General features: G+C 43.0%; 1 protein-coding gene across 1 annotated transcript in view; it reads right to left on the bottom strand.

Annotated features, from left to right (window-relative positions):
* The window catches only part of hs6st3b (heparan sulfate 6-O-sulfotransferase 3b), a 52,067-nt gene that overhangs the window by 37,561 nt on the left and 1,428 nt on the right, over positions 1-13,078 (bottom strand). The window lies entirely within an intron of this gene.

A 13,078-nucleotide genomic window follows, 5' to 3' on the forward strand; every position in this document is an offset into this window, starting at 1 on the left:
TTGAGGAAACAGTGCCACCTGTGGCCGTTTGCCCTCCCGGCAACCCTTATTAACTGTTTTAGCAACAAGAATTTTCACACAGTCTCACAGAGATGCACAAAGTCACACATAGGTAGCTACCTTCAGTAGCTTCGAGATGAACCCAGAACATGCCATCCTCTCTCCAAGAACACACTCTTCTATTAAATAAACACAAAAAAAACCCCAAAAACGGAGAAACTACAGGGAGAAATGGGGGAAGTTCAACATCAACCAACACTTTAGAGAGACGACAACCACGTTGTCACTTTAAACATTAAATTTAACTGAACAAGGCGCATAGCATCCTGGGAACTCTCGACAAGGTCCACTCACACGAAGGCCCCAAGCACAAGTGAGGCAGACGCCACTATATGCTCCGACTTTCTTCACAGCTACAAGTTCTGAGAAACAAAGTGATGACTGTGCCGTCCAGTCCTAATGCTGCCAACACTGAAGAGAAACAGTTGTGTCTCTCCAGAGTGTAGTAGTTAGACGGGTACCCTTACATTTAACACAGGCCACAGACATCTAATCTTCTCATTGGTGTGTCATATGTGTTTAATGGTATATTGGCCCGCGTTTACAGACGATATATATTTGTAACACTAGCAGTCCAAGATCAGAGCAGTGACAGCTATTATGTGGTTTTTATGTGTCGTTTCAAAAGATCTCCCTATGGAAAGCTGTCTCTGTCGAGAGACGCACACACACTGCCGTAATGAGGTCTGCACACTGGGGAACACAGCCCTGGCATGTCAGCGACCCCCATTATTAAGTATAATGGACATGACGTTTGTCCCAACACATTTTCAGAGAAGACATTGTGAGGACACCACGCAGGAACCTGCGGGAGAGCCTTGAGAAGTTGGCCAGTGACACCATGAAGAGAAGAGAAGCTTAACTGGGCTCATCCATAACGAAAGTCCAAACAGCCGGCACAAAGCATATACAGATTATGGGAGAAAATCCCTTCCGTTGAAACAAGGCAGTAGCAGGACTTAAAACAGACCTGCTGCTTTGCGAGATAAGTCCGTGAGACCACCACCAACACACAAGCCAAGCACTGTACAGGTCCCGGTTTCACTGTGTTGAGAATCTCGCACAATTTTTCTCTCTGGGGTCTGGAGGAGTCCTTAGCAATGCCATCATTTATTGTATTGGCACATCTAATGTATACACTGCTCTGATGTAACCATGATGGTGCTATGTTTTAATACAGTTATATAATGTTGAGACATGCTTTCAGACACAACAAAAGTGTAAAAGCAAAACCATGAGTGTGAGGTTTTCGTGTGGTGACGTTTCCCTACGAGTTCCCTAGAGTTCTCCACTTTCAACAAGACAGGTGACATGAGGTGATTTTGCAAATTTAAGCAGCACCAGAACAGTCTCCTATTTATAAGCACAGGCATTCTGAGTGCAATCTGGACCACAATCTGTTCAGCAAGAACATGCTTGCAGGTTCAGCCTCGAGCCATCACACCTGCTGCCTCCAACGCTCACGCAGCGAGGAGATACATGCATTAACATCCTTAATGGTCTGCACACGCACAACAGCCCTGACAAGGGGGTCTCAGCTCCGACGCTGACCGCTGACATATCTCCATCCCAGTCAGTGCACTTATGTTGATTTCAGACACTGCTTGCACTAGAGAGATTCAAACCACAGCAACCAGTGCATTGTTCCCGGGATGCAGTATTATCAGTCCTGTGCCCTGATGAACAGAACAAGGCAGTGGTGACTGAGGCAGGAGGCTGCAGCCCTGCTGAGCAGATCGGGTATTATGAAGGTGACTCCATCACTGTGAGTAGCCCTGCCCACCAGACACACAACCTACCTGCCAGCCAAATAGGGAAATATGACATTTCCCTGTGGGGCCATGTTGAATAAAGCCCATACTTATTCGATACAGACAGATTTGGTCAGGACCAACTTCTCGCGACTGAGAAATAACAGGTGGCAAACATCTGAGCTCACTGTTCGATCAGTCAATCTGTCAAATAACTAGAGTAGTACTGGAGGGTTCTGTGAAAGAGAGAGAATGAGAGAGAGAGAAAGAGAGAGAGAGAGAGAGAGAGAAATCACCACCCTTAAACAGCTACAGTGATTTCAACCACATAATTCAACACACACTACCTGAGTTCAGAGGCCTCACAAGAACAACATATTATGAAAAGACAATTTTGTGCAATTGTCAATCAGCCACTCTAGCTGCTGTTAAGGCCACACAGTTTCTTCAGCAACCCTGTTTATTCTACAATACGCACTGTTGTAAATCACAGAATAATGTTGCTATCTGTCTTTCCATTAGGCTACAGACCAGTGCTTGAGCAGAATAAGCAAGATAGAAATATTTTCATCACTTTTGTCTTTGAAGTAAATACTACTGTCATAACCAAAGAACACAAAGGACAGTGACTTTGTAAGATTTAATGTGAACAAATCATATAAGAATAGCTAAGAACCCTGAAAGTACATGTCTGCACTCCCTTACAAAGTGGTCTGGGGTGGGCAGAGGTGGACGAAGTACTCAATTTCATTACTTGAGTCAAAGTACAGATACCACTGGTCAAATGCTACTCCGATACAAGTGAAAGTTGCATGTTCAAAATCTTACTTAAGTGAAAGTACTGAAGTACTTGCTTTTAAAAATACTTAAGTATTAAAGTACACCTTCCGTCACATTTGTAAAAAAGTTATAGTTTAAAAGTATTATACATCCTACCAAATCCTCTTTGGGCATAATATTCATAGTCTTTGATAATAATACATAAGGCATATTCCAATGATGTACATCATTCAGGTAGTGGTAGCAGAAAAGTTTAACCTACACTTTAGTTTAAGGAACAAAAACATTTTCTAAAACCACAATTCACTGATTAGCCTAGCCTAACCTGTTTAAGCAAATTATGTTACCATATTAAAAGTCAATAATAAAATGACGATTTTCTCTCTTTGCTAGTTAGGTATTCAGTCATCCAATACAACATTATGCTACAGTCATTTAAAACGATAGGAATGATTCATCCGTTCAGAAAACTGGAACATTTTGTCGAGATACGGCCATGGGTGCAAAAGAGCATGCCAGGGTTGCCAGCTCTCACGCATTGAGCGTGAGACACACGCATTTGACCGTTTTCACACGCTCTCACGCCACAGTTCCGATATCTCACGCCGAAAAAAAATCTAGTTTATTTACCTCTGATCTATATCTATCAACCACCGGCGATCGCGATATAATACTTAATTTGTGTCCATTTTTCACCGCCCTGGTAACGTTCGCCACCCCCCCCGATCAACAATTTACACTCGCCACCAAGTCCAGGTTCAAATCTCCCTCCAAGCGATCTTGAAAAGTTGGCAACCCTGGCATGCTCCATCACCGCCGTCTCCGCTCATGTTGCTGTTATTTAGGAAAAGAACGACTAGCGACGCCGAACTTGATTTTACACCTCACAGACACATCCTTGATTGCTGATAGGGTGTCACCTGTGAAAATACTATCGGGGGAGGGGAGGAGAGTTGTGTGTGGAAGTAACGAGTAACGAGAGCTGGACAGAAATGTAGTGGAGTGATAAGTACTGTATTTGTTATTCAACTGTAGTGAAGTGAAAGTCATAAGTATTTAAAAAAAATCAACTTAAGTAAAGTACAAATACTCAAGAACTGTACTTAAGTACAGTACTTAAGTAAATGTACTTCGTTACTGCCCACCTCTGGGGGTGGGTTTCCCGAAACGTTCGTAGCGCCAAGTACTTCGTAACCTCGTATGAAACATACGAGGTTAAGAAGTATTTAGCGCTACGAACGTTTCGGGAAACCCACCCCTGATTGGTTAAATCACGATTAAATCATAAATCAATACACCATGATCATCTTGACAACAATACATCTTGACTGAAAGTGTTGATTAATAATAATAATAATAATGTGCCGTATTTTGTCAATTGTGATTTTTACACCGCAATCGAAATTTGTCCTCCGCTTTTAACCCATCTGTGCAGTTAACACACACACACACACTAGTGATTACTAGGAGGCTGTGGATCACACGTGCCCAGAGCGGTGGGCAGCCCTAGCCCGGCGCCCAGGGAGCAGTTGGAGTTAGGTGCCTTGCTCAAGGACACCTCAGTCATGGCCTCAGGCCTGGGAATCGAACCCACGACCCTCCGGTCACAAGACCAGTTCCCTAACCGCCAGGCCATGACTGATTCAATTTATTAATTTAAATTTATTAAATTAAATTTATGTACAGTCACTTTGCAATGTACAAAATAAAGTCTGGTTGTGGACACCTAGCTGTTATTAACACAAGACAAAGCGTGTCACCCAACTTACCTTCCCATGCAAGTGCCTAAGAGTGGAAGTGGTGCCTCCATGCCAAAGGTCACATTTCTACACATTTGAGTGCACTTGTTTACCATCCAATCACATCCACAGTAAAAGAGAGACAGAAACGAGAGCTCAAGATAACTCCACCGAGTCTCCGGGTCAGATGGAAAGAGACTTTTGATTAAGTTTCCTATCTCTCAGACTTCTGAGTAATAATCCTGTAATCTTGAGCTTTGACGTTGATCTCATCAAAGATACATACTGTGCTCAGATATATGTAGAGAAGAATAATGCTAAAATATCACATGCTTGCCTGCAGCTTATTAAAAATAGACGTCTGTATAGGAAATCAAATCATACAAAACGATTCATGTTTATACCTATTGCCTGGAACATTATATAAATATAATTTTTTCTTATTCTGTATGTCTGCTTTTTTTGCATTTAACTTTTTACTTATTTTAACCACAGTAGTACAGTTGCTCACTATTTAATTTTTCAGTATACACTGAATCTTCATGTCTGGCTCCGCCCCCATCTGTCTGTCATGTCTGGCTCCGCCTCCCTCCTGTTTAAACGATTCTGACGCTGGATTTGCCCCCTAAGTCTTGCTCTTCACAGCATGTGTGTCTGCCTGCTTGTTGCTCTGCGAACGTGGCATTACATTAATACACTCATTATTAACATTTGTTGAGAGTGAATTTATAACAATCATCCACCCCATCCGCTCTGAAATTTAAACAAAATGTGAGATTTTCAGTCAGATCTCCAAAGCTTTCAGAGATATTGCTTTGCAACTAGTGTTTTACCCCACACTACTTCTCTGTTCAAATCAGGAAGTGAGTTATGACACGACCGCTGTGCCGTTTTAGCCTCTGTATGCCGAGTTGGCCTGCAGACGACATACTGCACACTCAGCAGAGCACCCAAAATACCCCTGCAGACGGTCTAGTGTTAGCATTCTGCACACAGGGAAGCTCTCACCTATGGCCAGAATGCTTTCACCCCTCATAGCAAGACCATCGCCTGATTGCTCCTTGAATAGTGCACACTCTGCAGCTACACCAAGCTCTCTGCTTATCATGGGGCGAGTTCACTACTGTATGATTTAGTTGTATATTGCTACATAGGGCTCCACCTTTAATGGTTTAGTCTTTTTTTTTTTTGTTTTAGTTTTTTTTTCAGTAACTCGGAATCTACAAAGTGGCACACATTCTATTCTAGCAATGATCTTCAAAGTGACTATGTTAGCTACGGCTTTGGCAGGGAATTTAGTTTATTATGCACACACTTGTAGTCAGTCCTTAAAGTCTGACCCCTGACAACTGCTGCAGGACACAGCTGCTTAAATAATGGGTTTTTCATGCATAGATATTCTCGTTTGCATGAAAGGGAATTCTCATATTTTTCCTGAGGTTGTAACATCCATTCTGATAAAGTTTTGATTCTCATGCAAAACTTATCTTATATAACAGCAAAACATGCTGTAAAAAAGTTTACATCATTCAATTTCAATCCACTGTTTCAAAGGTTTTTCTAGGAAATTTTGTCAGTATTGTAATGAAGCACCTTTCACTTTTATCACAAACAAAAAAGTTGCCTGTATCAGCAAAAGCTCTATTAACCCCAGACAGTAACTATAAGTGCCAGCTCTGACCCCAGCCTGCCTGGGTAAAGATCTGCGATCCCTACCTGATCAATTAACGTGCTCCAATCCCAGTTAGTCCAATTAAAGATCTCTGATCCCAGCCTGTCCAATTAAAGAACACCAATGCCAGCCTGCCTGAGAAAAAATGTTCCGATCTCTTCCTGTCCAATTACAGAGCTCCAATCCTAGCCCATCCAATTACAGAGCTCTAATCCTAGCCCATCCAATTACAGAGCTCAGATCCCAGCGTGTCCGAGTAAAGAGCTACGATCCCAGCCTGACCAGAGACAACACAGAAGCAAGAGCTGAATCTCACTGCCTGAGATTCCTGTTCACCAGCAAGTGAACATGACATCGGTGTCAAAGAAGGTGTGTGTGCGGCTCCCGCTTCATTAGCTTTAGTGTCTTTACCCACTGGTGCTTTGTTTCATCAGGTTTTATGGGGGAAGGCCCGCAGAACAAAGCAGCTACAGCTCTCTGTGTGTGGAAAAGGACCAGGAAACGTGGACAGGCCAACAGGTTGCAGGGTGGAGGCAGCCTGTGTAAAATGATGTAGAATCTTGAGCACTGGAGGTGAGTACAGTCAGTTTAACAGCACTGACAGCACCGTCACCAAAGTGCCAGAAATATGAAAGCATGTATTGTTGCACTTACACTTAAGTGTAATCAGAACCCTTGTGCTGCATGTGTTAGGACTGAGCACTGTCTTAACATCTTAAACTTGGCGTGTTTAAAGCATGACGGTAATTGCTTTTATAACAGTGACTGCTACACACTGTAAAAATAAATGTAAGTCTCAACCATTTATATCTGGGAACAACATATCATATCACATTTGCAGTAGCTTAAAACTGTAATAACCGATTGAAAAAACAAAAATAATAAGCAAATGTGAAATCTCCTCAGTCAGTCAACAAAACCTGACCTCCTCCTGCTCTCGAAATGAACCAAAATGAGTGCGTTTTCTCTCTCACACGGACCTCCTTAGTCAGGAGAGAGCGACTGTTAGAGCAATGTAGCAACACCCCCCCCTCTGGTAGCACTTCATTATCACACCAACTGGATAACAGCTTTGCCTCAGAGGCAATGAAGAGCCAGATGAATGATGAATGAAAAGCAATCTCCAAGCCCCACTGCCTCCTGACGCCCACAAGGGCATACTCAGGCACAACATGTAATAAGGATACTATAATGCTAAGGTGCCGTGTGGCTGTGCCAAGCCTCGGGGGCAGTAAATCCCTCCCATTAAGCCTGTGCAACCTCATCTGTGTTAAGGGGAGGAACCTCTCTTTTCGATGAGGTCCATTTCGACCAATCAGTTAGAAGAGATCAGCAGTGTAACGTTAGGGAGGGTGTGCACTTGCCCGGGACACAAACGGAACCAGGGCGGAATTCTTATAAGGCCTAATCACCATTTAGAACAGAAGATGAAGAGGATGATGATGATGACCGAGACGAGAGTCGAAGGTGCCTTCATTGCGTCCAAAGCCATAAAGAGAAAGCGGCTAAGCCGTGAAGATGTCTCATAACTCGGGAGCGCAGGTGACGTGCTGCGTTCTGATCAGAGCCCGCACAGACCCAGACCCAGACTGCAATCGTAGTCCTCTCTGTGTTGAGTATAATGAATAAAAAATGATGTGAGGGTATTATTGGGCCAGGAGCATGTCATCACCCGCTCCATAAGAGTAATAATGGGCCATTAGCGCTGCTGCAGGTTTGCTCATTACTCTGATTGTCTGGGAAATGGGGAACTTGTGGACCTACTTGCATTCCGATAGCAGAGGCGAGAACCGAGCCAGCAGGTGCAAAATTCATTTGGGCTTCAGTGGGGACGCGGTCTGTTAGGCACACACCCGGAGATTACTGTGGGCGTCAATCTCACGGTTATTATAGACTGCATAAGGGTTCTGTTTGAGAGCAAATCAGCTTTGAGACGAAAGAAACACAGATAACAACACACTGACAAAGCTGTGGGAATTATCTTGAATGGGAGAATTACTTGAAATACAACAGCTTAAATGGATGAGTAAAGTAGCTTAATTAGATGGGAAAATTAGCAAGCTATATGTCACACACAGTCAGCCATCTGTTAGGTGGCCGGTGATGAGAACTCACCTTCCCAGAAGCTCCTGGAAGAGCGTCACCATCCGTGCTTCATCACCTTTATCACCCTCATCATCCTCCAAGCCATTCTATACCACCTGACCACTGAACTGTTTACACCTGTTGTTCATCATTCAACAGTGTTTAAGTGCAGGCATGTACTCTTCCCATTGTGTGGTATTAACATCTGATTTTCTGTGGTTTACTGAGCAGTTTGCATTCTGTTTGTATATTCCAGTACAGTACTTTGACCCTGAACCCTGATCATGTTTCTCTCTCTCTCTCTCTCTCTCTCTCTCTCTCTCTCAGACTGTCTTTGGCCTGGTTTGCCTCCTCTTACTTGTTTGCCTTTTCTCAGATTTCTTACCTAGACTGTTTTCATACCGATTTTGGATTTGATCATTTGTTATTGAGATCTTATTGTAAAAGACAATATGTGTTTTTTTTAACATCTGTGAGCATTTGGTTTTTTTCTGCTAAGCACAACACCACCCATAATCAAAATAAATAGATATCCTGATCACTTTGGTGTATGAGTCATCTTCAACCCCATCTAAACTAAGGATAAAGTCTATAAAGTAGCTCAGTCATGAAGCAGTATATAATCCTGCCTCAGTCTCCTTAAACTGACCAGCAAAGTGTAAAAGTGTCTCTGCTGTCTCTAATAAACAGCTGCAAACCTCAAACAAGATTTAAAAAATAGTAATAATGAATAACGGGCAACTTGTCATAAGTCTCAGCGAGTAAACAAGTGCCGATCACTCATAGTCCCTTAAACCTTCTAACCTCTGTGCATTGGCTTAGTAAATTACAGCTTGCTTTGGCAGATCGTACATATAGTATGTGCATGCCCAGAAAATATATTTGCTCCTAATAGCGGGGTAGTGATGAACCTGACAGATTTAATTAGCACTAACAGAAAGAGGCGCGTGGTCCTGGAGAGAAGCAGAGAAACCTGCAGCAGAAGGGATTATGGTTTAAGTTCAGAGGGGATTAGGGTTTCAGTTCAGAGGGGTTTTAGGGTTTCAGTTCAGAGGGGATTAGGGTTTCAGTTCAGAGGGGATTAGGGTTTCAGTTCAGAGAGGATTAGGGTTTAAGTTCAGAGGGGATTAGGGTTTCAGTTCAGAGGGGATTAGGGTTTCAGTTCAGAGGGGATGAGGGTTTCAGCTCAGAGAGGATTAGGGTTTCAGTTCAGAGGGGATTAGGGTTTCAACTCAGAGGGGATTAGGGTTTCAGTTCAGAGGGGATTAGGGTTTCAGCTCAGACGGGATGAGGGTTTCAGTTCAGAGGAGATTAGGGTTTCAACTCAGAGGGGATTAGGGTTTCAGTTCAGAGGGGATTAGGGTTTCAGTTCAGAGGGGTTTTAGGGTTTCAGTTCAGAGGGGATTAGGGTTTCAGTTCAGAGGGGATTAGGGTTTCAGCTCAGAGGGGATGAGGGTTTCAGTTCAGAGGGGATTAGGGTTTCAGTTCAGAGGGGATTAGGGTTTCAGTTCTTTACAAATCAAATTAATTCAATGACAACAATCATGTGCTGTCATCAAGCATTTTGGATGAATAACGCAACAGTTCGCTAGGTGAAAGTCAAATGTGTGTTAACTTCACTATTGCATTGCTAGAGGTGCAAGAGTATAATGAGGTGGCTAATTATCGCACTTTAACACAGATCACAGCAATTTATCTTGTATTCCCAAAATGTAAAATGAGAACTACATGCTTGAAATATGTCTTTTCCTCACAGCAATATAGTAGTGGCAAATCATACATATTTCTCACTCTCATATTAACATGCAGCTCTCAAGAGTCCCAGCGGAGGAGAGAGCTCTGAGATGTGATGGGGGAGAGAGACCCTCTCCCTTAAGACCAGTGGAGAAGAGCATTCCCTCTCTCCCTCTCTCCTTCTCTCCCTCTCTCCTTCTCTGTCTCCCCCTCTCCCTCTCCACCCCTCCCGTCTCTCATCCTCTGCTGCAGGAGTGTCTGCTGATCTGCTCTGACATGCCTGACCTTTTGGGCTCCAGCTTCCTGCTCTGTCTGCTGTGCAAAGGCCAAGCCGTGCAAGACGAACGGCGTCTCCTACACCTCCTCCTACACCTCCTCCTACACTTCCTCCTGTTCTCCGCCTCCTCGCGGCCCAGACAGACGCAGGGGCGGCGGCTCACGCACTCGGGGTGGAGCCGCTTCATCTGACACCACGCCGTGCCTTGACTCGCCTTGAAATCATGTATCATGTAACCGAATGCCATCTTCATACGAACACGCGTAAAGGTGTAGAGGGTGGGGAGATGAAATGTCTGGGGAATCTCACCCATGAACATGAAGGATGGATGAGTTCTTTATGTTTATGCGGGATGTGGACTATGGCAAGCCCCGTTTTAAAAGAGGAGAGACGAGGATGAAAATTTCAGAAAGTCACCATTCACACTTAAGATATAGAGCACCAGCCATGCCTGTTGTCAGAGTATATGTATTTGGCTCTGAAGGATGTGTATGTATGCTATGTGAGAGAGTGTATGAGAGAGAGAGTGAGAGACAGAGTGAGAGGGGGACAGAGAGAGGGAGAGAGAGAGGGAGAGACAGAGAGAGAAAGAGAGAGATAGAGAGAGAGTGAGGGAGAGAGAGAGGGGGATAGAGTGAGAGAGAGGGATAGAGTGAGAGAGGGAGAGGGAGAAAGAGAGAGACAGAGAGAGAAAGAGAGAGATAGAGAGAGAGGGATAGAGTGAGAGGGACCGAGAGGGAGAGTGAGAGAGCGAGAGAGAGAGAGAGAGAGAGAGAGGGATGGAGAGTGAGAGGGAGAGAAAGAGAGGGAGAGAGTGAGGGAGAGAGAGAGAGTGAGAGAGGAGGGGGGTGGATTAGTGTTGGCAGAGAGGGTGCTGCACACACCCTCTCTCCCAGAGGAAGGAGCAACCTGGCACTGCAGAGATGAATCATATGGCCATGGCCTTGTGGTTTGGGGCTCACAGGTCAATTTTTCATCCTCAAAGAGGGAATTTCTCAGCCGAGCACACAGACCGTTTTGTCTCCAGCTGTTTCCTGTGCTTCCCAACTCCCAGCCAAATCATTTCTGAACAATTACTCCCTTTATCGCAGACTTTGATTAGTGCCGCATGACTTTAGCTTTCAGATCAGCAGCTAATTAAACAAGCTTTTCTGGGCAGGGAATACATGAAAGAAACAATAGAGCAAGATGGAGCATTTCTTGAAAAAAAAACAAATTATAGATTCATTCAAGTCTCTAAATCATAATGCATAAACTGATGTTTGTGTAATAGCCCAGAACGCAATGACAGCACCAGATGCTTCTCAAACATAGGCTGATGTAAGAAGATAAAACCTTACTTTTAGTGTGGCCTTGATATTTAATAACATTTCAAAACTAGTGCATCTTCTTCAAACTCAGTCTACAAACAGTTCAATATGAAGAGAATCTGCTAATTAAATAAGGGATTTCTGCCACTAATGTGTCATTATAACCATTCACTGCCTAAACTCTCTCTCCTTCACTCTCTCTCTCTCTCTCTCATAGACACGCACAAACTGAAAAATATAAATCTATATTTTGTGTACTTCCATGGATTTCTAAATAAACTGTCTTCAAGACTGAGATAGATTGCTAATGAGCTCATTAATATTCATACTGTCAGTTATGTCCCTATGCTATTTCACACATTTTGAAATGCTTGTTTTCAGATTATGCATTCAGATTTCTGGTACTTAAATGAGTGGAATCACACAGTTTATTACAAAAAATAAAAATAACTAGGAGCTGGAAGGAAACTTAATGGGCTCAAAAAATGTAATGTAATTTCCTTTCAGAACGGTCCGCTGTCACACTAACCCGCCTAGCCCCCCCCCTCGATCCTAGAGTCCACATGATTTAGTACAGGTACACGTGAACTGTAATAACTGTAATATTACATATAATTAAACCCTGACATCTGCCAATCTGATGACTTGTACAATCGCTAGTGGATAACTTGATTAATTAGAATAGAGTTTAAATGCAATATCCCTTTGAGCCCTGGGTGTATAAGTGTTACACCATAGGCCTTTATAAAGCAAACAAACAAACAACGACAGTGAAGTGCAAATATACTGAACTAACCGGAAGGTTCGTGAAATAATATGGGACTGTTTTTAAAGCAGTTTAATGACATCTCAACACATCACTGAATGTACACACACGCACACACACAGACACATACACACACAGACACACACACACACACACACACACACACACACACACACACACTCCTAAAAGTGAAAGTCTGCACATTCACGACACATTTAATCTTCATTATGCCCCGTAAACAACAAAAACAACCTTTTAATAGCGCACGTACGCAGACTGGCAGAGTCAGAATTATAGACGGCAATACTCAAGTGTCCTCCAGAGCTCAGCTTGTATTTACGGGGCCTCATTTAAAGTTCATTACCACACACCCTCTCCATCATCAAAACAGGGAAACGTGGCATCTTGGTGAGAAAAAAACATTTACTAGGAAATAAACTGCGTATAAATATTAAAGTGTCCATTAAACTTTCTGGGTTTGTCTCCCGAGTGAAGTAAAATTTACTATTTTCAGAAACTAGAGACTCGAGTTTGACTTGTGTGTCTTGAAACAAGTGAGATTGCCAACAACACAGTGACGTTTTAGTACAAATCTACCAAAAACATTTACCATGTGAATAATATAGAAAATTAATTTAAAATATGAAAGATTTTAGTTATCTTAACATTAAATACTTTTTTGCAGAAAAGCGCATCCATCAGTTTTAAGCGAAAGGAATTTTACATAAGACTAGTGAAGGAATAGATAAACAAAAATAGTCAGTGTTTGATTACGGTTATCTGGCATAAGTAGAGGAACACCAGGTTATTTATATCAGTTCATGCCTGGCCGGCTCTGGATTTGGTGATGACTCACCTGCTGAATTTCTCAACTTTTCACTCGCATATCTGCACGCTGTAGACC

Source organism: Brachyhypopomus gauderio, chromosome 4 (assembly GCF_052324685.1).
Source record: "Brachyhypopomus gauderio isolate BG-103 chromosome 4, BGAUD_0.2, whole genome shotgun sequence".
Classification (NCBI taxonomy): Eukaryota; Metazoa; Chordata; class Actinopteri; order Gymnotiformes; family Hypopomidae; genus Brachyhypopomus; species Brachyhypopomus gauderio.